Consider the following 26,081-nt stretch of genomic DNA (forward strand, 5'->3'; position numbering starts at 1 on the left):
TAAAAGACCCGAGGCCGACCACTGAGATTCTGAAGTCGAAGTTACAGAGGATCTGAAGCTAACTACACTCCCACAAAGAAAGAGATCTTGGCCGCCTATGAAAGAGTTCAAGCTGCCTCAAAAGTGATTGACACAAAAGCACAACTTCTCTTGGCACCCCGACTACCAGTGCTGGGGTGGATGTTTAAAGGAAAGGCTCCCTCCACCCACCATGCCACCGACGCCACATAAAGCAAATGGATTGCCCTCATCACACAGCGTGCCCGTATTAGAAACCCAAATCGCCCTAGGATTATAGAGATAATTACAAACTAGCCAGAAAAAGAAAACTTTAGTCTCACGGATGAAGAAAAGCAAGAACAAGTGACACGGGCTGAAGAAGCTCCTCCGTACAACCAACTGCCGGCAAAAGAAACACACTACGCTCTTTTCACTGACGGTTCCTGTCGCATTGTAAGAATGAACCATAAGTAAAAAGCAGCCATATAGAGCCCCACACGACAAGTTGCAGAAGCCACTGAAGGAGAAAAGAAATCAAGTCAGCTTGCTGAACTCCAAGCTGTTCAATTATCCCTTAACATCGCTGAAAAAAAAAAAGTAGCCAAAGCTCTACCTCTACACTGATTCGTAAATAGTAGCCAATGCTCTGTGGGGCTGGCTGGAAAAGTAGAAAAAGGCCAACTGGCAGCGTCAGAAAAAACCAATCTGAGCTGCTGATGAATAGAAAGACGTTGCCACTCGTGTAGAGAAGCTGCCTGTGAAAGTCTGCCATGTAGATGCCCATGTTCCCAAGAGTCGGGCTAATGAGGAACACCAAAACAACAAGCAGGTAGATCAGGCTGCCAAAATAGAAGTGTCAAAGATAGATTTAGATTAGCAACACAAAAGAAAGTTGTTCCTAGCTCGACGGGCCCATGATGCCTCGAGTCATCAGGGCAGAGATGCCACCTACAAGTGGGCCCGAAACCGAGGGGTGGATTTAACCATGGACAGTATTTCTCAGGTTATCCATGACTGTGAGACATGTGCTGCAATCAAGCAAGCCAAGCCAGTGAAGCCCTTATGGTGTGGTAAACAGTAGTCCAAATATAAATATAAAGAAGCCTGGCAAATTGACTACATCACCCTTCCCCAAACCCGCCAGGGCAAGTGCTATGTGCTAACCATAGTGAAAGCCACCACTAGATAGTTAAAGACCTACCCTGTGCCTCATGCTACTGCCCGGAACACCATCCTGGGCCTGGAAAAACCAGTCCTGTAGAGACATGGCACCCCTGAGAGAATCGAGTCGGACAATGAGACCCATTTCAAGAATAGTCTTATAAGCACCTGGGCTAGAAAACATAGCATCAAGTAAGTGTACCATATTCCTTATCGTGTACCAGCGGCCAGAAAAGTTGAACAGTGCAATGGCCTGCTTAAAACTACCTTGAAGGCACTGGGTAGGAGAGCCTTCAAGAATTGAGATATTAATTTAGCAAAAGCCACCTGGTCGGTGAACACTCGAGGTTCCACCAACCGAGCAGGTCCTGCCCAATCTGAGCCCTTGCAAACGACAAAAAAAAATAAAGTTCCAGTGGTACACATGAGAAGTATGCTGAGAAAAACTGTTTGGATTAATCCTGCCTCCAGCAAAGACAATCCCATCCGTGAGGTTGTCTTCGCTCAGGGACCAGGTTGCACCTAGTGAGTGATGCAAAAAGATAGAGAGACCCAATGTATACCTCAAATGGACCTTGTTTTGAAGTGAACTACCCATGACAATGTAACTGTATCCATATTTGCATACATATTTATATATATGTATTTTAACAGTTAAAACTCAATGTAATATGTTCGTATGGAAAAAAAATTCGGGATGGATAATGTTGGGGGTTAGGTTTGTTCCTTCTTTCTCTAAAGAATTTTTTCCCCATAAGTTACCAAAGAAACCAAGCGTTGGATACTTAAGAGTACTTAACCAAAACAAAGAGGTGGACAAAGTTGGAAGAAGGAGAAAATGCAAGTAAAAGACAAAGCTTGAGACAGCTGCCAGCTCTTCTTTTTCCGGCGTTCAGGGAGGGAGAGAACGGCTGTTGCTGGCTGGAGGAGTTTCACTGTGGCCAAAGGGATCCAGTCCTGGGAAATCTACTATCACCGGTTCAGCCTGAATCCTGAGTTTTCCCTGCCACCTGCGGGAGCTGGTCCAGACACGGCCTCGCCTTCGGCTTCTTCGGCGCTGCTCCTCTTGCTGCAGCGTGACCCTGCACCCCCTGCGCTGCCGGGACATCCTGTCCCTGCCTGCCGGGACACCCTGCCATCCCAGCGACCAGCCCGGGACTTTTCCACTGTTTCAGCTTGGTGCTCTGAGGATCCTGCAGGGACACCGAAACCAAACTGCCCTGGGTTTTGTGAAACAAAGCCCTCAAGGTTCTTAGTACTGTTTTCGTTTGTCATTAATCCTGTAGTTGTTTGGTGGGGGTTTTTTTTGTGTTTGCTTGCTTTGTAATACATACTAGTAAAGAACTGCTATTCCTATTTCCCAAATCTTTGCCTAAGAGCCTCTGATTTTAAATTTATAATTGAAAAAGAAAAAAAAGGGGTGAAGGGGGGGTTTACACTCTCCATCCCAAAGGAAACTGCAGTTGTTGTTTTTTTTTATTACCTAGCAAATACCTGTCTTCCCAAACCAAGACAGACTGTGAGATTTTTTTTTCCCGGGTTCATTTCTTGCTTTGGGAAGCACTGCCTTTTTAACAATATTTGCAAAAGAGGTTCAGGGATACACTGAAACACACTCTAAAATACTACAGAGATAAGCAGGGATCCACCATCCCTGTGCCCTGGATTCCTGTCCCTCATTCCCACTCCTGGAAATGCTTTTGATAACAATAAAACATGTTGAACTTTTTTTTGTACTTGCTGACACCACTGCCAAATCCCAATAAGAAATAAAAGATTTGCAGCTTGCTTGGATTTACATCCAAAAGAAACAAAAGGCACAAGACTGGGAAAGGGTGAAAAGTCCTCCACAAAAGCAGTCATGCTTTGCAATGTCCAAATGAAGGAAGACACACAAATATTTTTGGGAAGACCGAATGTAGAATGGAAACACTTGGAGATGGGCAAAAATAACGGAAAAGTGAGCAACCTGAAACTCCTGGCATGCCCAGAGACCTCCTGACACCACGCCAGCTTTAAAACAGAGCTACTGCTGCTCACAGAATAACCATTCGAGGGAGGCTATTTTGAATTATTTCACATAATTTCAGTTCCCAAAGGGGCTATAAAGCACTATTGGTAGTCATCTGTACTACAGTCATTGACCTTAACTTTAATTATCATTAATGCAAAAATATTTATGAACCAAAGCTACTCCCTTCCATTTCTCTGTCCCTTTCAAACTGCTAAGAGCTGGATAACTAAGCGAAGGAGTGCCCTCTGGGAAGTCAGCGGTGATTGCCTCATCCTCAAATGGGAAATTGGAAATTCAGAGTAGGGCAAGAAGTTTAACTCCAGCTATTGAACAGGTGCCATAAAAGAAAGAGTTAAGTAGACAAGGGCACTTGTGTGGAGAAGAGGCAGCTGAAGAAAAGGTAAAAACCAGACAGCTGTGAATGCAGGCACTGGACAGAAAGCAATGATTCTTTTTTAGAAGAATATGGAAACATCAAACTAAACCAGCAGAATGAAGACCAGGATTCCTCGCAATGTGCAATGGGGACACTTTTGGACAATCCTATGTCCCAGGTGCACAGTTAGGGACTCTTCCAGAGCCAAAAGACTAGACTGGAAATCCCCTTAACTGGATTTAGCACACGCCTGCAGCTTCATTGTGTTCAGAGGAACACTCACCGTAAAGGTAAAATCCCCAGGAAGCCACACACAGCACACTGTGGAACAAGCAATTTCCTCTTAACCCATTTTAGTTCCTTCGCCAAGACCCAAAACCAGAAGAATGCCAGCAACGTGGATTTTTCCCCTGATATACCTAATCTTTCTATCAATTAAATGTATTCCCAAATCTTTTCATGGACGGGTTTTAATTATTACTTCTACCACTTAAAAAAATAGTCTCAAAAATTTGCTTAAAAATCGCTGAAGCAAGGCACCGTTCAAATGAAGGATACAATTAAATGGGGCTATTGATAAAAATTTTCTCCATATTCAGAATTTTCTCTGTGGTTTACATGCATTAGCAAAAGCAGTATCAACTGTTCCCTGCCAGAGTAGTTGAGCATCTTCCTGCTACTAATTCAGCACACATATTTCAGTCACTACCCAGGAAATGCAGTGATTAGGCAGCTTTCCAGTAAACAGTCCTTAAAACAGTTCATAAAAATTCCATTTAGAAAAAGGTTGGTTTCCTGCTCGAGAATTTGAAAAGATATTGCAATTACTGCTTAGGGATATATTTCAAGTCCGCCAAGTGAGTTAAATTCCATTTCCACACACGCTATCATAGCGTTTTCAGGTTAAAATGCCATAAAGTAGTTCTTACGTACTGATAAGATGCAATTAATTTGGGTGCTGCTTTTTTATAAACACACACTTAGAAAATCCTAAAAACTTGCAATGAAAAAAGTGAAAATACCCATAAAACAGGCCACAAAAGGCAGATTCTCAAGTAGAAATCTAGCGGCATTGTCTGAATCACAACTTGCCCGGATCAAAAACTGCTCCTAGTAATGGAGAGAAAACAGCATCACAATCTATATATTCTTTTGACATCCCACCTGAGGTAAGACCCCTAGTTCAAAGGTCCCAGAATACCCAGAAACAGTCAGTTTTATGGGTTACAAGGAAATCAAAGAAATACTCAAATTTTGGCACAGTAATTCCTAAACTTAGAGCATCAGTTTGTTATCCATAAATGGAAAGCATTTAGCTTGTTTTAACAACTTCCTAAAAAAAACAAGATTCAATTGCAACATTTATTATCTAAAAGTGTTCTGGTCAAAATAAAAATGAAACTCAAAATTATGAACCCTTTTGATGATAATAGCTGATACTTATTAAGCAATAAACTCTTGCTCTCTCCTGTTTTTATTTCCTCAAAAAAGCAACATAAACTAAAACAATGTAATCTCATGTGTTCAGGCTCCATATTTGTTGTTTTGAGAAAAGGCTTTATAACAGCTTCATTGAAGGCTCTTTAAGAAACTAAATCTTTCTAGTTTAATAGAGTGACAAGGTGTATATGAGGGCATCAAATGAAAAGGAAAATGAGCTGTCACAATAAAGTACTACTGAAAGCCTTAGCACAAACTGCATGACAAGCTAAAAGAAAAAGAATTATTTTCTTCCTTTTGCTTTAACCAAAGTCCTAACACTTTGGACCTGCAAACCACTGCCATTTTAGAGCCAATCTGTATTTTAAGTGGATGTAACTAGCCCTCGCAAACGTAGCAAAAATTGAAATGTTCTCAAATTGGTCTTTGCATGTGCACTAATCCATCCACACCACATCAGATCTATCTTGTAGTTGATAATATTTTACATGCTTACAATAATTACTGTAATTCAGAACCTTGACACCCATTTTCCTAAGATAAATCAACGTAACAAAAATTATTCAACCTCCCTTTTCTTCTAAGGGTAAATGCAAAGCAGTTTGAAGCTCACTGTAGGTTGAAATTTTAATCCAAGGGCTGATGGTCTGCAACATGATTACAGTCTTTCCAATGTCAAAAGTTAACAGAGAAGTGGAGTCTATTTCAAATGACTGGCTCTAAACATCTCAGAATTACATTAGATAAATTACACTTCACACATATTTACAACAAGGTTTTTGCATTATTAGGCACCGGTCTGAAATACTTGGCAGTTTCACAGTGAGACACTATTCCTGTTGATGCATTTGGATGAGGTCCTTACCCTTCTACCATCACAGTCAGGGATCTGCCACTGGCATAAAATTCCAGATGGAAAATGCCAGCAATCCTAACTACTTCACAAAACAACAGGTAAGGAGGCAAATTGATTAATATGCTGTTCTTATCCCCTTTCAACTGACAGAAGTTTTGCATGCTTAAAAAAAACAAATCGGTTTTCCCATGACATCATTCGGCTTGAATACTAACGCTTTTCCTTAATGCAGCTACATGCACATGAATGTACAACTTGTCTTTTCACAGAAGCAACGCCCAACTTTATATGTTTTTCATTACTCTGTTTCCCCTGATTCTAAGATCCTTTCTGATTTTTATGCCATTTCCCTGTCTTAATTCTTCAGTGTTGTTAAATGCAGTGCCCCTCTCCATTCTGTGAAGATAGAGTGATTTACAGCAGCTGAAAATCAGGGGATTGTCCAGTAATTACAGCTTTTTTCCGTAAAGTAGTAGTATTGGATTCATTAACAGTGTTTGGATTCATTAAGAATTAAAGTTTATTTCACTCAACAACAAGTACAAAGTTGGGTCAAGCTCCCTTGTTAGGCTTTGACACTTCCTTCAGGAAGACTACAATTCAGCCCAGGGTTTCATTTTCTGTTTGGCTGCTTGTAAAATAGAAGGCATCTTGAAAATGATACTTCTATTTAGGGCTCTTACTATGGACCTTACAGGCACTGTAAATGTGGAGTGGCTTTGTCTTAAACAGCCTAATCCTGCCCATTCCACAGAACAGACATTTGGAGTACAACGACGATGGGAGCATGAAAACGCAGCATTAACAACTTCTTCATTGCAAAGAGTAAGCACAATCCAAGTCTGGCTATTTCCTTGGTAAGACCATTAGAAATGAGGCAGGGAAAGTGAATGTTTTGGGCTTGCAAGCCATTTTCCTTGAGCTGGGACATCTGCTGACTGCAAGGGGTTTCAGTTTGGAACTGAAGGCATGCTTTTTACACCACTGCCATTAGACAGATTCTATCTGAAACCCTACTTCAAAATTAAAACAGCAGGCAAGTGGGTAAATAGGAGCAAAAATTGAAATTTTCAGTACTTGCTCACACCTTATTTTCAGATATTCTCCAAAATAGGGAGCAGCACCAGTGAAAAGCACGTTTGCATCAACAGGGCCTGGATGGACTATCCCAGGTGATACAACCACTAACCCACAGATGACGTCAGAGGTTTCACAGCACAGTGTTTAAAATTCAAGCAGCAGAAGCCCTTCCACCAGAATTTCACCCTGCTTTGGGAACAGATCTTCTGTCTGTATCATTAATTTCTTTGTTTTCCAATTGAGTTGCCGTGCAGCAAGTATTGCAGCATCACTAAAGAAACAGAGCTGGAGCACAGAGCAGCTCAACTGAGTGAACTTGCAGCTCAAACCATCAGAAACACCAAGAACAAAAAAGGCTGGGCCAGCTTTCTCAGCAGCCTGCTTGTGGCACTCAGACCTGAAATTACTCACTGCAAGTGTTCTCTCTAGGGTCTGACAGGACTGACATATATTGGAATATATATAACAAAATGATAAGGCAGCTTCAAAGAGTGACTCACAGAAAACCGGTGCTGGAGCACTCAGAATTCATAAGGGACTTTAACCACAGTCACAACCCTCAGTTGTTTGGTTTGCCTCCTTTATTCCTTTACTCTTGGGCTTTTCTTCCAGCTTTCTACCAACTGTGATATAAAACCATACTAATTAATCCAAATAAACACATGTGCTATGTATTTCTTTCAAGATGGGATAACTACATACTCATCATTCCTGAAAACAAGCCCACAGTAACCAAAAGCGGTCAAAGCAGCACTGTTGTTATAAATTATAGCCCACAGCCACGGGTGTTCCTTGATGGAAGAAGAAGAAATATCAACCCAACCTCCTGGTCTGCTATGAGAACACTTGTTATAAATCATGTTTTTCCAGTGTTCTATTTCAACTGCATAGATCAGTATCCAATAGAGAGCTCCTTAAGTCACAGACAAACCCACAAAAACTGCTTAAGACCAACATTCCACAAAAACATGACAAAAAACTTCAAAGCAACCCTACAGTAGAGAAGATGCGGATTTAATAGGAGCTTAACATTAAGAATCCCATCCTCAAAATAATGCAAATTGATTTTAAAGTGGATTCAGGTTTTTAAATATTAAGAGCATAAAATTGAAGAATTAATTGAATTTACTGTCGGTTCAACATTGCTAATGTAAATGATAGATAACTGTATCGGGTCATTCTTGACTAAATGAAGCGCTATCTACCATTATTACACGACTAAAGGCTTTTAAAAATTCTGTTGTTAAATGCAATCAACTTTAAATTAAACTATGTGCATTCAGTCAGTGTCTTAAGCAATGATGAGGCAGAGATACCTTAAGGTGGTAGTAGGGATTTAGACCTCCACAACTTCTGATGTAAAATTTAAATAAGTTAGAATTTGAAAAAGCAAATTAACCTGTACTGCATTTTGCCCACAAAGCTCTTCCTTCCATTTTGATTTACCACTGGTCTCCACTCATTAGATCAAAGTTCACAAAGTATTTTTGAGACCAACCAGCACTTTCAGCCCAATTGAAAAGTCACTGAAGGCAATGAAAATTACTTCTGTCAGCTTCAGTAAGGTCTTCTACAATCTCAGTACTCAGAAGCTACAAGGAGTAGGACTGAGAGGGTCTGACCAACTTTGCTGAGGATATCACTTGGCAATCAAACATCATTGGAAAATATCAGAGATTACTATTTATATTGCTTCAGCACAGCCACTGCTGTTCTGAGATTACCTGCTGCACAATGGAAAAAGCAAAAAAAAGGATGTGAAAATACATATACCGACACCTGACTTATACACATCAGTATTCATCAATTAAAAGAGCCTGTGATGACTTCTCCAAACTGTCACTGGGGAATGACAAGCAACAGTCATTTCAGCCAAACTGGTACTCACATATCCTCTTGGCTGTGGGAATTCTGGGTCACACCCATTTCTTTTACCATTTTTTCCTGCAATGTAACTGAAAGTGACATTGACATTTGTCCCTTGGAAAAGTTACTGTTATCCTCCTTGTTGACAGGATTATTCTACTGCCTGATGTTTTGTTTATTTTCTAAGCAATTGCCAATCATACTGTCTGTGCCTGTCATCAGTCTACACGTTGACTGGTATCTACGCATCACACTGGAAGATCAGAATCCTTAAAAGACACTTTCCTTCTCAACTCTTGAAAAGATATTCCCAACACCGCCAGTAGAATCTGAAGATGCCAGCTATTAGGAGACAGAATTGACCACAATTTAGTCAAAGTGCACCATCACACCTCCTACTAAGAAGATTTTAAGAACTGGAAAGTCTGTTCTTGTGGGAAATCCGCGGCGGAAGAAATGTTCACTCAATATGAGTGATCGGCAAATCTCGTTTATTGATAATTCATACAATGCTTTTATAATAACACTAATAAGCTCATGCATATTTCAAAAGTTAAGCTCAGGATTGGTGCTCAGACTAAAAGTCAGCTACGCCTCTTTCTACATTTCTTTGTGGTTACACAGTTTGAGTAAGTTTTTGTTTTACCGTGCTTCTCCCTCATATCTTTCAGCTACAAGGTCTTGTTATCGTATCCCAGCTGTGCTCAAGGACATGCGAAGCTTGCTGCCTTGCTGGTTCTCATGAGAGTGCCTGTGTGCTCAGCAAAGCTCCCTCATGTCTACGTGACCTTTTGCAGCTAGCCAGTTATCAATCACACTCTCCACACAGAAACTTTCTCCCTCAGAAATGCCCAAGATGAAGGAGAAAGGCATGCGTGGCATTGTGTTTGTTTCCAGCTGTCATCGCTGCGTAGCCCTAATCTTGGCATTCAGGTGGCCTGAGACGCTTTGAAGATGGTGTATTTAAACGATTATAACTCAACAACATTGTTTTCAGTCTTATTCTCATAACTGAAGTCTCCTTTATGTGTTACTGCACACTGGCTTACTTGAGACAAGCAACCAGGTTATCTGGGTGGGTTGGTTTTGGTTTTGGTTTGCTTGGTTTGGTTTTTTTTGTCAGAACCTTAAACTGTAGGTCTCTGGCAAGTCTTGTTCCGTTCTGCAAGCAAAACATGTTTTGTGCAAAAAAAAATAGGAGCAGGAGTCTGCCAGCTCCAGCTAGGAAGTAGTGAGCCTGGGTTCAGGGAAGTATTGGATCTCTTGGTTCATTTTAGGAGATAATGTCAAATCATTGTGGGGAAGGGTTAATCTAAAGAGTTACTAAACAAAGCAAGGCCTGACACACTTGCATCTATTACAAACAGGAATGACGGCACTGAGTTTGGTGGGTCTGTTTATCAGAAGGTTACTAATAAGGTTGAGACATCAGTCAATCTTGCATGGACTGCTGGCAGTAACAACACACGTTTTGGTATTGCTGGAGAGTACCAAATGGATGAGAAGACTTCCGTTGTGGTAAGAATTTTGTTACAGAAATGAGTATTTCAAGCTCCCCTAAATACTGAAAATTTGTAATGAAGCAGTTGCCTGAACTAGTTACTGAGGAAGTATGGTAGATTGTGAACTGTGGCTTCTGTTGTGGTTCAAATTTAAATTGGGACCTCACACATCGTACTTGTGAACTTATGGAGGAAAAGAAATCTTAAATATAATTTTGTCCATAGTGAAATAGTCTGACTAGTGTGCTTGGAATAGCATGCTACTGTGCTGAAAAATGTCTTTTAAAAGACAATGAAAGTGTCCTTTGAATTCTTAAATCCATAATGTAAAACCATATTATAATTACAATGGTGGGAGTTTACCTGAGCTTACAGCCTTCTCCTAACAGTAAGTTAACCGTTGAAAGTTAGCTGACGTGTGTGTTTTAAGACCAAGAACTGAAGTAGCAAGCATTTATGTTTCAAAACAACAATTAGTTCCAGGACCACTGAACCAAAATTGAAAATGAGAAATACTGTTGTTAAGAGCTCAAAACTTAGTAATGCAAAAAGGGGATTGCATATTCATGTATTTCTTGCTCATTAGAAGAAAAAAGAAAATCACTCCTGAGTGATGTGAACAAGACAGGCTCTGAGGGACTGCAGTAAGTAGCTCTTTAAAAGATATAAAGACATAATAGAGGAGGCAGTGAAAAACAGCATGGCATTCTCTGAAGGCAGAATTCGCACCATTTGCTTAAGCTGAAAACTCCTGAGAAAAGGAAAAGATTGGAACATGCTTCTAAGAGAGGTTGGTCTCCAAGTAGCTCAAGAGTGTTAATGCATAGGCCACCTTCTCAGGGGACTGGGATACTTCTGTATGAATACTTACACAGTTTATAAATACTGTGATTTTTTTTTTCCTATAGGCTAAAGTGAACAATGCCAGCCTCATTGGAATTGGTTACACTCATGCCCTTCGACCTGGTACGCAGTTCTCACTGGTAACAGCAAATGGTGTTAAGTACTACACTACGGTTTAATTCACTGTCATCTTAAGAACAGACTAGATGAACAAAGGAGCTAGAAGTCTACGCAGACTCAGAGAACTAAAGGATGTCTATGGATGCAAGTTCCTGTGGCAACTAAGCCACATTAGTGAGGTCAAGGACCTGAGGAAGAGCACTGTACTGGGATGTCAGTGCATGATGGTTCTCGTGACTTGCTTTTGTAGGTGTAAAGCTGACCCTCTCGGGCTTGATTGATGGCAAGAATTTCAGTGCTGGAGGTCACAAAATTGAGCTGGGATTTGAGCTGGAAGCCTAACACAGCTTTAAGTAAAACAACTGGTGGTGCTCTGGAAGATGAAGGAAAAGTGTACCTGGTGCATTTCAGCCTTAATATTACTCAAAAATTTGAAGAAGTGTGAACTTTCTACTCTGCCCAAGAATGACTTTAACCCACTGCTGAAGTCCAGAGTGTGCCAGCACAACAAAGGAAGACACTTGAAGGCATGCATGGAAGTTGTGATGTTTGTGCCACATTTCAGTTTCCTGTATTTTAAATCTGTTCCAAAAAAACCAAAAGAAAATCCAACCTCTCCCCATTATTGTATTGCATTTTGCATGTCCTATACTTCACAGCCTTTTATAAAAGGAGGTCTCTGTGTTGTAGTGGAAATTTGGGGTTAGAACAGAATGAAATAAATTGGTCACAGTCAGAACACAAGGTTGGTGTGTGTTGACTCTCACCAAGGTTCCATCCAGCTGGGGTTTTTGGTCTTTTTTTCATCTTTTCATGCAACTTTAAGCATGGTTAATAGATAATCTGCAAATGCTTTGTTACACGATACCTGTACACTGAAGATTTCCTTCTTTGGTTTCTAGGCTAACATTCTTACACCTCTCATGTTTTAGAGACCTGCACAGTGAAAGCAGCTTTTTCCATTATAGTGTTATTGAGCGCATCAACAAGAGCAAACCAAAAGTTTACATGTTTTAGATAATTTTGTTCCCATACAGGAAACAAGTATTAGGTAAGTACAACCATTACACTTAAAGAAAAAAAGTGCAAATCAGCAAAGTTAAGCAATTAAGTTCACAGTTCATTAGGAAGGTGACATCTACCAGTGACTGGGTATACCTTGTCCATTGTTCATTAGAAAGCCCAAAATGCAGCAAAACAGCCACAGGCGATGCCCAAGGGAAGACGTATCAGGACAGAGATCTGCTGTCTTAAGGCACAATTAAGAACATTCTCCAAGCAGTTAGAACAGGCATTCCCTAGTGTATCTTTGTGAAAAAGTGTCTGAGAAGTGGATACTAAAAGCTAAGCCATATGTATCACATAAGCAGTTGGTGACAGTAGAAGGCAGTTGATATTCCCTTCTCAGAGGCAGCAGCTTTTCACAGTTGGCTTCCCAAAGCAGCATGGCTTCAGAGGCAACCAGAGTGATTCTACATCTGGGTTTGTTCTGGATTGTTTGTTTCTTCTACCTGAAGCTGCAGCCAGCTCCAGTCTAGAGCCGAAAGAATAAATGAAATTCAACACCAGGCTACAGTTGAGCTTTTTCTAAAATAAAGGTAAAGTGTGCTAAGAGTTATAAAAAATTTACTGGGAACAAGTTGGTCAATTTCATGATGAGCCACGTGACTGCTGTCAAGGAAACAACCTATTTGCACTCTCCAGTATTTTACTCTCTCTTCAATATTCTGCATTGTTAAATTAAGGATCCCTGACACCCGCTCATCCCAAATTTGTGTGCAGTTTTGCAGTAGTTTTGTACAACAGCCAAGTGCTTTGCCCCATCCTTTACTGTTTAGCGCAGCAAGTTCCCAGCATGTGGCTCCCAGTTTTGGCAAGCAGAGTAAGTCAGGCGGCAGATTATGAGGGAACCGGTGCTTCCTATCTCTGTGCATCTCCTACTCTCCCCCTTGGCCATGAGTAAAATGCAGATTTCATTTAGCTGTGTTAGTGGTGGCAAAGTTGCACATTCAGAACTTCGAAGCCAGGCACTTCCTTAGTCCATTTACAGAAGAGTGAATACATTACCAAGAAACTCTGCTCTTGATCCTTCATTGTGTCACGCATCACATTTTCTAGTTGGCTACAAAGTTCCCGAGATTCCAGCAGCAGCTCCTCACTGAAAGGGGCAATTATTACACTATTAATTTCTGTGGCAGTTTAAAGAGATGCTGCCTCTGTCATCAAGAAATACTTCTGGCAGATACGCTGCAGAACACTGAAGTTAGTCAGGTCATAGGCTTGTAATTCATACTGCAACTTGAAAAGTTGGTGGCAGCCCCTGATTTACTAAATGGGGGAAAGGAAATGTATTCCAAGATGGAACTGGGTTCTTATTAGGTGGAACCACTGTTGCTAGAGGAAAAGCTGAGTAGCCTATAAACTTAAGGATGGGGCAACAGGCAAAGAAACAAACCAAGGTCTTTCATTCCAAGTGGTAACCCAGTTCATTTAAGCAAGCCGGAACTACGCATGCAGCAGTCTCAATGACACAGCTCAGCTACTGTGACCTTACATGACAATACTTCAACAGTTCTTGCTGGCAGTGTACTTCCAAGTGAGCCCAACCATCTCAGATTAAAGGAAGAAAACCAAAAAACCACTTTTGTTACTGAGGCTGGGGGAAGTGAAGCCATACATGATACCCAATTTTCATATGGAAGATCTGAAAGCCCCAGGAAGTCTTAACTACCAAGTAAACTAAGGCTGCTGACAACGCAAGCTGAACACAAAGTGTAAAATATGAGAAACCCTGTGGGCCATTATTTCACAAAGCAGGAAGACTAGCTTTGTAGTGGTGGCATTAGCAGCCAAAGAACTCCAGACTTTGCCTCACCTTTTTCTTACAGATTCTGATAAATTGAATGTTCCAGAAGGGACTTGCAGCAGCAGTTGACCTGAGCTACCAAGACGGGATGTGTTCACGCTCTCTGGACTGCCAGTAACAGGACCACGCACTTTACTCTGAAGAAAACACAGAATATTCAGAGTGCAATTGTTCCCACTAGTTTTCAGCAGCCGGGAATATGAGACAACCTGGAACTTGGCTTTCATACTGATTCAAAAGAAAGAAAAGAACCATAGGATACACTCAATTTACTATTGTTTCAGTAGCCTGTGCTACAAACCATATTCTCAGGTTAAAGGGGAGCTCTTAATTTACTTACACAAGCAATTTTCAGTAGGTTCCACAGTTCTTTCTGTCGTTTCTCCTGAAGCCTAACAACTGTTTCCTCATCTTCACTCATCAGATTCATCACTTTCTCCACTCTGGGGAACAATTCCAATGCCTTCTGTTTGCAAACTACAGTTTTACTATTAAAAAAATAAAAACTAATCAGATCACACATGGGCCACTGCAGTAGGAGAACAGTTCTGAAGTTAATGATTTTCTGTTAACACTGCAAGATCTCAAGAGCCATATGCAATGAGTTTTAAACCTTCTCTTGCTGGAAGAGAAAATACCTTCTCTCAACTCTGAATAAAATGTGCAAAGCTCACCTGAGCTGAGCATAAATGACTCAAACTTCTTTTTCAAAGGTCTGGATTGCCTGTAGAAGCAGTCGTACTATTTCCTGGCTGTCACCGCCTGTCCTCTGATCTGGAATGAGAGCCAATATTACACAGAAAGGTCGGTTTATAGGACAGAGTGAGAAGATTCTTAGCGGCTCATTTCCACTACTGCTTTAATCCTGAAACAGCCAAAGTTCAGGATATGCAAGTTTGAGTGGGATGAATTACACTGAATTTTAGCCACCTTCTTCAAAATTTAAAGAACTTGAAAAGGAGAGTTGGGACTGGATCAAAGGAACAGTCGTGTCTTTCATCCTTTCTACCCAGAAAGGTTGTTTGTTGCTTGTGGCAACAGCCTGCTCTGAGAAGAGCTCCAGAGGAGTTTCGAGAACAGCTCACAAAGCACCAAGAAAGGAAGGCTGGCCTAGTGTGAAACTGACTCCCTGACTTCCCTCTCGAGAAAAGGCAATCCAGGACAGCCCATGTGCTGCTAGTGTCTGGGCAGGCCTAGAAGTCAGCTAGTTTTCTCAATGATCGTTACTACACCTCCAAAGTTACACACAAAGCAAGCTGACCTCGAGCTAAAGCGTCTTTTACCTCTTGGCTTCTCTCTGAGTCTTCAGTACAGCTCTCTGGCTTGTTCTTCTCTAGAAGAAAAAAGCAGGAAAGAAAAGGATTTCCAAAGAACCAAAACATGCAACAAATAGTTTGAGAACTCAAATCTTTTCTATACCTGTCTGCCATTTCAGAACAATGACAGATGAGTCAAAAAACATCTTTAGTGTTAAAGTGCTCCCAGTCCCCCACAATTTGGGTGGAAGAAACAGCCCTTTCACTGTCCTCTAGTGAGTAAGCTTAGCCAGAAACACTCCTGCATCTGAAGCTCAAGGTAGTTCAACTCACAAATCCTCCAGTGTTCCTCCTTGTTTACGACCTAGCGGGCTTCTCTGCAGGTCCACGATGTCTGTCTGCAGGGCCATCATCCTCTTCACTACCTGCTCCACATCATCTTCCTGAAAGCAGGGTAGAACATAAGCAACACAACAGTCTCATACCTAGAGACACTACCACACACACTCACACTGGTTCTTCCTTTCTCATTCTTAATTCTAAACAAACCAACAAGATGCAAACAGCAGCCTTGGCCAAAGACAAACGAGTCGTTTCAATTCAAGGAAATTCCAAGACGTTTCTGGGGCTTCGCCAAGATCTCCCGTTTCCCCCTAACCCTTACAACAGAACGAGCTTCATGTAGTACTAATAATGCACAAAAATTGTGCCACATAAACCAAGGCAATGTGAAATCTGACATCAGGGCAGATACAAGGGGTTTCTATTTAAGGCAGGGACAATGAAGCTAAAGGGGGAGGAGGGGAGAGATAACAAAAACAAACCTCTTTATGACTAGCAGTTAGATTTAGAAACATACCCTCCCACAAAGTTCCACAGCTTGCTCCATCCCTTTCCAGACAAACAGCAGCTTCTCAGAAGCTACAGGAATCAAAGAAGAGTGACTGGCTTTCTCAGGTTCACAGAGAAAGAGGCAGGTGTTTTTGTGAGGATAAGAGTCATGAAAAGACCCGTTTTCCAGATGCTATACTCACTAATTCCAAACTCAATCTGCTCTTTATACTTTTCCAGGTCAATTTGGATGCTTGTTTTAAAGAAGTCCAGCTTTGCTTTCAGCTGCTGAGAAAGGGAGGCCATAGAATTCTTCATCTTCCAGAGGGTACTATTGTAACGCAACAGATTCATCCTGCAAGGACAAGAAGGTCCTATTAGCCTCTGAAAGTAGAAATCCACCAGGCTTTCATTTACATCCAAAACAGATACTTGAGACAGCGGTGAGGACAAATGCAGTTGTGCCAAAGGGCTAACTCTCCACATTTCATGAATTGCATACAGCTCCAATCACGGGCTTCCCCATTCCAACAGGGTCCAATTTCTGTCTTCCCTTCCACCAGCGCACAAAGACAGAGATAAGTATTGTGGAGAAACGGCCACCGTACATGGCTGCTCGCTGCCCCTGCTGAAGCCGATTACAGTCCTCTTTCAGCATCCGCATCGTGTGCCAGATCTGACCCCACACTTTCCGCAACTGGAAAAAGTGGAGATTCTTCTTTGGATCCTGAACTGAAAACAAAGGAGGTGGGAGAAAGGGAAATGGACATATCAGCGTGAAGCAGGAATACTGTGTTATCACAAAACAGACCAAAACATTGCTCCTTTGAGGGGCATGTTACTGCCTGCAAAGCCTAGAGCTGGATAACCCCTGTGCAGCTCCCCTAGCATGTCATAATCAAACACCTCCCTTTTTTAGTTATTCTGATAAACTGAATGAATGACAGTCCATTTTACCGCTTCTTCAGTCCCAATACGCAAAAGCTCCCTCTACTCTTTGTGCACGATACAGACCACAAAACACAGACGCCCCTCTCAACACTGACCCCGGCCCGCCCTTCATATTCATGCCAGAGGAGTCCTTACGGATGCAGCCAACACTTTCTGGATGAGGACGCAAGGCCACCTGAGCCTCAGGAAATTTTCTTGTTATCAAAGAGGAAGAGAAGGTCTGTGTCTGTTGCTGCAGTATCATTCACCTGCAGAAGACAAAAGACCCAACCAGGTTTTCTTGGGAAGAGAAAGCCTTGGCAACACCACAAACAGAAGAGTCCTCCTCAACCAAACACAGAGCACCAAAGGCAACAGGCTGCCTACGCTACAGTGGCTGTTAGGTCTGTGAGGTTACCATGACAAAAGCATGCCACAACAGCAGGGAGTGCTGTGATCCCAAAGCGAGTGCAGTGACTTCTGATTCACTCAAACTCAAGAAAGGAAATACCGAGACTCACCTTGCCATCAGCTGTATGTTTAGTGACCAACTTCTGAGAAAACAATTCAAGTCCTGCTTCCTGCACTAGTTCCTGGTCCTGTTCTGGAATTCCTGTATCTGACTGAATCCTGGCCTTCACACTCTGCAGAGTCTCTTCCTCTGTCACAGGGTAGGTGTGCACAGTTCCCGTAACCATGTTCAAAACGTGAAGCAACTACCAGAAGAGTAGCGTGGCATGAGAAAGGCTGAAGATACATTGGTCATCTTAGAGCAGAGATTGAGGGACCGAAAAAATGACCACCAAGAAACTGTTCAAAGCACTTGGCAGAATCAAGAAGTCACTTTACAGCTACTTCCTAACATTATGGCAAAGTTCTTGTCCTCCATCAAGTGGAAGAGAGTTAAATATGGCAGTTAAACATGGCAGTTAAATACCTGTAGAATCCTCTCTCAGAATATGGAACCAAGCATGCACAGAAGCTCTTCACTACTCCCAACAAGCTCAGGGAGTATTTGTCCTCAAAGAAGCAAGAGGAAAGCACCTGTCACTAACGGTCAGGAGACAGTTCTATGAGTTTCTGCCTCACTCTTCCTCCGAAGTCTAGGATTCAGAGGCTCAGGAAACTGCTCTCTGGAAAACTTTTTAGGCTAATAGAGACATATTGCTTACCTTCAAGTTCAAAATGCCATCCAATGCTTTGAAACACCCATTGGGTCCATAGGTAGGATCTGTACCTCTCTGACGTGGGTGCCACATTAACATGAGTTGCGGCCATTTCTCCAGCCTCCCAGACAAAACACTGAGCAACAAAAACCAGGAGATCAGAAAAGGTAAAAGTGCATTTGCAGTAACGATACGGCCTGTTCTGTGTGGGAGGACTGACAAAACTGCCCCCCTCCTTCTCCCTCCAGCACTCCACCTCTCCCCATCACAAACGCAGCGTTTAGAAGGCAGAAACCAAGACTACACAAGTCTGACAAGCGACAGTAGTACTGCCTGTGTCACGCACTCAGTGTATTCACAGATTAACACAGTAAGGCATACAACACAAACTTGGTCCTTTTGCAGAAGAATCAGTTTATCTCAGCACAGCAATTTCTAGTACTCACCTGTTTAGATTGTTGGGGCAGGGCAAACTGCTAGAAAACTTGACTTCTCCGGATAAGTCTTCTGAAACAACAATATCCAGCTCACTCTTCTGACGCACTTTTGCATGCTTAATGTGAGCGAGTACAATGGTGAAAAAATTGCCCGCCTTTCCCAGCCTGCATGCTAGTAGGCTCTTAAAAGCTACTCTTGACATATAATACAGATGCCACTTTGGTTTCTGTTACCTGCCCTGCGGGAGTCAGCCCTTATCCCATAGAGCAAGTCTCAGGAATGCTGAACTTGCTCAGGTGAGTCAAGCCCCTGTGAAAGGGGTCACTTTCCAAAAGGGCAAGAAACATAGGGATATTATCCTCAGAATCAAGGGACCACACTTCTGCTTCCTGTAAACAGGAAAGTCACATCATGCCCACTTACCACCCAGCCACGGTTCACTCACCATTGCACTGGCTGCCAGTTGGGTAGGAATGGTCGGAAGCCTGTAATGCACTCAAAGGCAAGCGTGCCAAAGCTCCAGGAATCCACTGTCACCCTATACTTCTGCTGTTCCAGCAGCTCTGGAGCCTGATACAGTTTACACGCGTGAGACAAAGCCAGATGGCTTTGGCCAGAAAGCTCTCAGCTTTCTCTGTCCCTTAACATCTCATTAACATTTGTACAAATAATTAAAGACATTATTGAACGCTGCCTCTCACGGGCTTTAAGACCCTCCTGGAGTGAGTAGCATAGGTTACTGGCACTCCTGCTTATTTATAACAGATGCAGGTAGCACAAAACCCAGTCTCAGCAAAACCCAGTGTCAGCAAAAAAGCAGTCACCTTTGCTAGCTTCAGCACCACAAATGCACCCCATACCGTGCAAGTACCTAATCCCAGCCCAAAGCTTGGTAACAGTTAATTCTATCCCACTAGAAAGCAGTAGCTGCTCTTCTAGCTGAATTCCTTTCTTACCAAGTACTGCAGAGTCCCAACAAAGGATGTGCACAGGCTCCCCTGATCCAACTCCTTAGCATAACCAAGGTCAATGATTTTGTGTATTAACTGAAACACACAACAGAGAATAAGAATGCCAGACTGAAGTCCTGTTAAAAGCACATCATACAGCAGAAAGAAAAGGTCTGGCTCTTCAAAGCTATGCAGGAAAGGTGCCAGTGAAGAGATAGAAGCAGAAATGGGAGGCTACTGTAGATTTCTAAAATCACAAAGAATTTGAAGGTGTTGGAGCACACTTAGCAGTTACGCCTCTAGCTCCTTCCGATCTTTGGTCAATCAGGACAGTCTGCTTCTTTCCTTAATAGTTGAAAGTCAAAATGTCAGGTGTTAACAGACGTCTAATACAACGTCTCACCTCAGCTGCACACAGAATACTATGTGACAGTGACCTGAGACGGGTGTTATCCTGGGCTGAGTGCTCTTGCAGAGGGACCATGTAACTACATGAAGCACATGCAGGTTCCTTGTAAGTTTACTTGTCTGTGCAGGTAGAGACGTCTGCTTCCTGCTTACCCTTTGCTCTCCTTGCTGCAGCACAATGTTCTCTGGCTTCAAGTCTCTATGGATGATCCTGTTCTCATGAAGGTATCTGAGAGCAGAAGCTGAGACAGAAAAAGCCAGTTGTTAGAGCTAAGTAACAGTACCTAGCATGAGCTCAGTAAGTTCTTTACCGAGCTTCCCAGGAAGAAATTCTAAGCAGGCAGCTCAACTCAGATCTAAGTAGTTTCACTGAACAAAGCTTTCTTTGAAAGCGTCTTAGCTACCGGAATCTTGTTTCTAACAGTTTTAAGAACTTCAAGCCTTCTCTGCAGATAACAACAAAGATCACCAGTGATACCAACAATTAGCAAGTTAAAACATTGCCACTGTGGGATTCAGAACACAAGCCTGCATAGCTGTAATAATGAGCCACAGCTGCGGGGAGTAAGGATACTATAACACAGGGTTACAGCAGAAACCAACCGACTGGACAGCGGTTCAGATCATTCACTTCGGCTTTGGGAACGCTGCTGATTTAGCTCAGATGCAATTGAAGTTAATGTCTACTTGGGAATCGCTTGTACCACTTTTTTTTTTTAAAAGGCTCACTATGCAGTGTTTCCTAAGAGGTGAAAAATGACTTGAAAGTATATAAAAAGTGTACTGTGAAATCCATGGACCAATACAAGTCACTGAGAGATGCTCCGAATTTTAAGGATTTTATCGTCAAGATGTGACCTAAAGATAAAGCATGGAGTAATTAAGGTTCTCGGAAGATGTTCTTGTGAATCTTTTCAGTCTGACTTGCAACTTAAGTCCCTTCTTTTTGCAGCCTAATGATGAGAAATCGCATCCTAAATTATCCTGCTGTACTTCTGGTTCTGCTTCAGAAACTGGACTATTTATACCTTTTGCTTTGAACAAATTTTAAAACAAACAAACAAACAAACAGACAAATAAAAAAGCCCCAATGACAAAACTACTAAAAACCCAGAGTCTTTCTCCATATTAGCCCTGAATCCAAATTTATGACTCATCTATCATACTCCAGTTTCACCAGCTGTTATTCAGCTGCCTTCTTTGGCTTTATATAAACAGAGTCTGAGCTCATGATTTCTGGAAGTAGTAGTTTTTTCAAATAATTGAGTTAGCTTTCTGCATATAACATAGATGATAAAAAGGTGATAGTGTGGGCAACGCTGCCTGAATATTATTTCAAGTATTTGGAACTTCAGGGCAATCCTAGAGACTGGAAATTAAAATCTATCTTCTTGCCTGTATCTTGTGCCTGCTACTTTATCTTGCTCCCAGCTCTTGGTTTGTATAGGAGGTATTATATTTTAAAAGGAAGAGAGAAAATGGACTTGTGGTGCAGGACTTGTTCAAAGCAGGCAGGGTCCACCACATCTACATTACACCTTACAATCTTCCACCAGGGATCAATGAAGGTTCTCTCTGAAGAGTACTGATAGACGAGTCAGACTATGTAAATCGATTTGGAGAAAGCGGAAACTCTTCTTGGTGGATTGAACAGGGCTTTGAAGTGTAAAGCTGCTGAAGAGGTTAGAGGGAATAATGTATAGTTGTGACTGCATAGAAGTGACATAGAGAAAGATGCTGCAACAAATAAATGAGACTATCAGAAAAAAGCTAGCCTGCCAGACCATTGCCACAACTCTGCCTTTTTAGCAAAAGCGTATGATACTAGTAAAAACTAAAGGCTTAGTTGGGAAGGATCGGTAGAAATATTGAAAATAAGTCCTCACCTATCATCAAGCAAAGTCATTTTGCCTACACATTCTCTACACAAGAGAGAATCTTCACTCTCACCCAAAGTAGCAGTCTACAAGAAATGCAGATCCTCTTAAACCACTGTTAACACAAACTGACCCTTCAGCAGACCCTCTGCAAGAGATCTCTTAAGTAGGTGTCAGTAATCAGAATCTCAATTAACACATTTAAATCACCATTACACTGCATCATCAGGTAAGCCCATCTCTCTAATAGTGCACATGGTACTACTGTTGGCATCCTACAATTTAGGGAAAAAGTACTTGGAATTTACTTCTGTATTATTCCCCAGGAAGCACTCTCTCAGTTTCCTCCAGATGTAAATGAGTGTGCTTTAGCTTACAAGTTTCTAAGTTTATCAAGTAAAAGCACATCTGGATCCAGCCTGGCAGTTTCCCTAGGAAGACCAGGACAGTTAGACCAGACAGCTGAGAAGTGATGGGTTGAAAAAATGTATAAAAAGAATTCTCATCATTTAAAACTTTCATTTAAAGTTACACCTTGAACTGCATTCACGCTGTAAACTTCCTTTGTTCAACATCCTATTTTTTGTCTCTACAGATAATTTGATCTTTAGAGCTGATGTGAAAAACACTCCGAATGGAAGGCAAGCTCCCATGTCTCCTTGTGCTGGTAGGAGCAATCATGACTGCCCAGTGCCAGGTAAGAGGCTAATTCATCAAATAATTCTCTTGCCATCTTCCTGTATTTTCAGCAGCATTTCTTTGCCATTGGCTGCAGCTGTCTGCATCAGACAGAATGAGAATCTGCTTAGCTCACTACAAATCAGAGGAAGAAAAATGTTACAAAGTAGTCTATCATTGTGGATGTGTTATGTGTTATCCTGGCCCGTTTTCATTTCAAGACTTGCAAGTAAACAAGTCTTCTCCGGGTATTCCTGGTGTATCTGTTCACTGTCACCTTTCACTGTTAATAAGAACTCCATTGTAGCCAGCCTTCCGTTTTCTATGGTCATCATCTTCATCACTATTCTCACTTAAAACTGCACGTCAGTGGTTCCCTTGTCCCCTCACTTTAAGCCTCACACCACACACAGCTTGAGTAAATGCTACACAATTCCAGAACGTTTACTCCCTTTCTCAAAAAATTGCTATCCCACCTTTCCTCCTTCTTATCTTCTTTCTCTTGTGGCCTAATCAAAGAAGCTTTCTAAATTGGTTTCCTCCATTAAACTGTATCCAAAATATTTCATTTAACTGGCTGCAAGAGACATATCTCTTAAAGATAATCAAGCTACAAAGTCTCATGGGGAAACTGCATGTCAGTGAGCAAAAGTAACTGCTTGTTGACTGTACCTACCTTGGAAATTATTTGCTTGAACCTCCTTCAAATAGCAGAAAGCTGGCAAGCTTCAGTTAGCATTTGCAACGCCCCAAGAACACATAATGACTTCACACACAATGTGAGTACAGCATATCCCAAATTCACCTCACTCAGATGACAAGCAATCACCTGGTAATCTGTGGAACAAAATGATTTACAATTCTTAGGAACCCATCCTGAGGTACTAGAGGCACATTTCACTGTATTGTCTGACAAGAGGGCAGACAATTCCTCAGAGCTCCTGATTTACATGCCCTTAAGAAAAGGACTGACTCTTTGAAGGTACTTGTTCTCTCATCTTTTTTAAGAGAGCAGTTACTCACAGAATTAACCTTCTTTGCTTGCAGGGCTTACACATGCGTTTCAAACGAGGAGCCAGATCTAGAGGTAAGCCAGGCTAACTAAAACCATGTTAGCTGGAGCATTATGAACATGGGAGGGGAAAGCAAATCATGCTGAGGAAACAGAGCCTGAGAGCTTTTGGTCATGGTTATGTGGATGAGAGATTCAGAAGGCAAAATACCAGCGCGTTAATACCATCCACAACAAAGTTTTCCCCTCCCTCTGCTCTTCTTGAAAGAAAGAGAGACGAGTCAATAGTGGAACAGCACATTTGGCAGCACAGCAGCGAGAGAGATGGGACCGTTGTGGTCGGAGAAGGAAAAAGGGCAACCCATTAGAAAGATGCTCCCATCACAGATGCTTTTCTCCTGGAAATAGAAGGGAGTCCTTTTGCTCAGCCAGGTCTTTTCCCTGAACTAAAAGAGGATTTCCCTTCTCCGATTACAGCCATTTGCACAGATAATTCATCTGCAGAAATTTACCAATACAGGGGGACCTGGCTGAGGCTTTCAGGGAGCAGAATCGAATACTGTGGGTGTGACAGTGGTCGGAGTCACTGCCACACTGTGCCTGTCAGAGGTAAGTATGACAAAGAAAAAGTAAATGGTGAGAGCTTGTCCATCTAATCATCCACTGTCAGGGCCAGAGTTACTGCACAGAAAATTTGTCTGGGAATAGAAGAGGATAGAAAAGAAAATACCAGTATACACAGTCATGGGCGGGACTAAGTGGGAGTGGGCATGGAGCTGAGAAAGTCTGACAGAATATGTGAAGAGAATGAAACAGAGAAAAAAATTGAAGCGCTACACAAAAAGGCTGTAAGCACATGGCAATAACAGGTGGGTAGGGAAAAACAGAACAGGCTAAAAGAGACTGACAGGAAAATGAAAGGTGTGTCTACATTTCCAGCTTCTTGCTTCTGTGAAATCTAACAGTATTTCCTGGCTTTTGCTTATTCCACAGCCTGCACCAGAAATAAATGCTACAATGGGGGCCAGTGTTCACAGGCATATTATTCCCCACAGCTCTTCATCTGCCAGTGCCACCAAGGTTTCTCAGGGAAGCAGTGTGAAATAGGTGAGTATACCGCATCAACTGCTGTGAACACAGCTATTGGGGTTAGCTGTGCAGTACACAAGGATGAGATACCCAGAAGCTCCTGCTGTAGGCTAGGCTCTCTAGTAAGTTGTCTTTTTTTATTCTAAAGCTAATACTACAAAGAACTTTTAAGCACATCTTGGTTGTTCTAGGTGCCTCTTAATAAAACTCTAAATTTTGTAACTGAAGACCTTCATACACACTTACAGACTGCCTGACAGGGCATTTTCACTGACTTACTAGACAAGACATTTGAGAGCCAAGTTTAAACAGAGCAGAGACTGGGGAAACTGTCAGGGAAAAGAATTGGTATGCTTTCCTTAGATTTTCACATCTTACCTTGTTTTCAGATACTGAAGTTAAATGCTACAAAGACACTGGAGTAACATATAGGGGTATCTGGAGCACGGCAGAGAGTGGAACTGAATGTTTAAATTGGAATAGCAATGGCCTGGTGGACTGGTTCTCTCCACAAGCAGAGAAGCTTCTGCAGCACGGAAAGTGCGTCTCCTAGCCTGGGAAGCGAGAAAGCGCCTGTTCTCTGCGCCAAGTGCAGTCAGCGGTTCAACGCTGCAGGCAGGCTGGGAACAGCGCTAGGTGCCGTTTCTGAGCTCTCCACAAGCAGAGAAGCTTCTGCGGCACGGAAAGTGCGTCTCCTAGCCTGGGAAGCGAGAAAGCGCCTGTTCGCCGCGACTAGTAACTAATAACTAGGACTAGTTCCATTGACGCATGCCACACGAGTTTCTTCACCTTACATAGCTTTCATTTCTACTTATGAATGCAATTGACTTTCCCTGCTGTTACTAGTTTTCCTCAGATTTTTAGTCCAGAGGGACTTTTATCCAAAAGGTCCAGGGACAAATAAGCACCAGAGTTTAACTTAACTGTGTTTTCATTCATTTCCACTGTGCTTAAAATTCAAGACTTAAATAAAACTGAAAACACTCCTTCTGCAGTATCCTATACGTAGAATTTGAAAGTTTAAGTAAACTTTAGCATTCCAAGTAACAAGAATTTCCTGTGATCCCCATTTTAATGATGGAGAAGTGGAGCCTCCTCACAATTTCACAGGAGAGCTGGCAAAACCAGGAATGGGTGTCATAATTTCGATCTTTAACCACAGGCATATATTATTTGCTAGATAATATTTTTCTTACGTTGTCTCTGAATTCTGCACATCGTACCGCTCAATGCTGTTCTGATTAGTAAGACGAGCTGCTTTTCAACCTACTTTGTAACTCTATTTGCCTGAGCTCCCTCCTCTTACTGCATTCTTATGGTGC

General features: G+C 42.0%; 2 pseudogenes; both read right to left on the bottom strand.

Annotated features, from left to right (window-relative positions):
• Window positions 1–11,794: 11,794 nt before the first annotated feature.
• LOC136304226 (inhibitor of nuclear factor kappa-B kinase subunit beta-like) overlaps window positions 11,795–26,081 on the bottom strand; it is a 114,413-nt pseudogene continuing 100,126 nt past the window's right edge.
• Window positions 17,663–24,416, bottom strand: LOC136304218 (inhibitor of nuclear factor kappa-B kinase subunit beta-like; annotated as a pseudogene).

The sequence above is a fragment of the Chamaea fasciata genome, unplaced genomic scaffold (assembly GCF_029207755.1).
Source record: "Chamaea fasciata isolate MVZ Bird 193981 ecotype frontalis unplaced genomic scaffold, bChaFas1.0.hap1 SCAF_58, whole genome shotgun sequence".
NCBI classification, from domain to species: domain Eukaryota; kingdom Metazoa; phylum Chordata; class Aves; order Passeriformes; family Sylviidae; genus Chamaea; species Chamaea fasciata.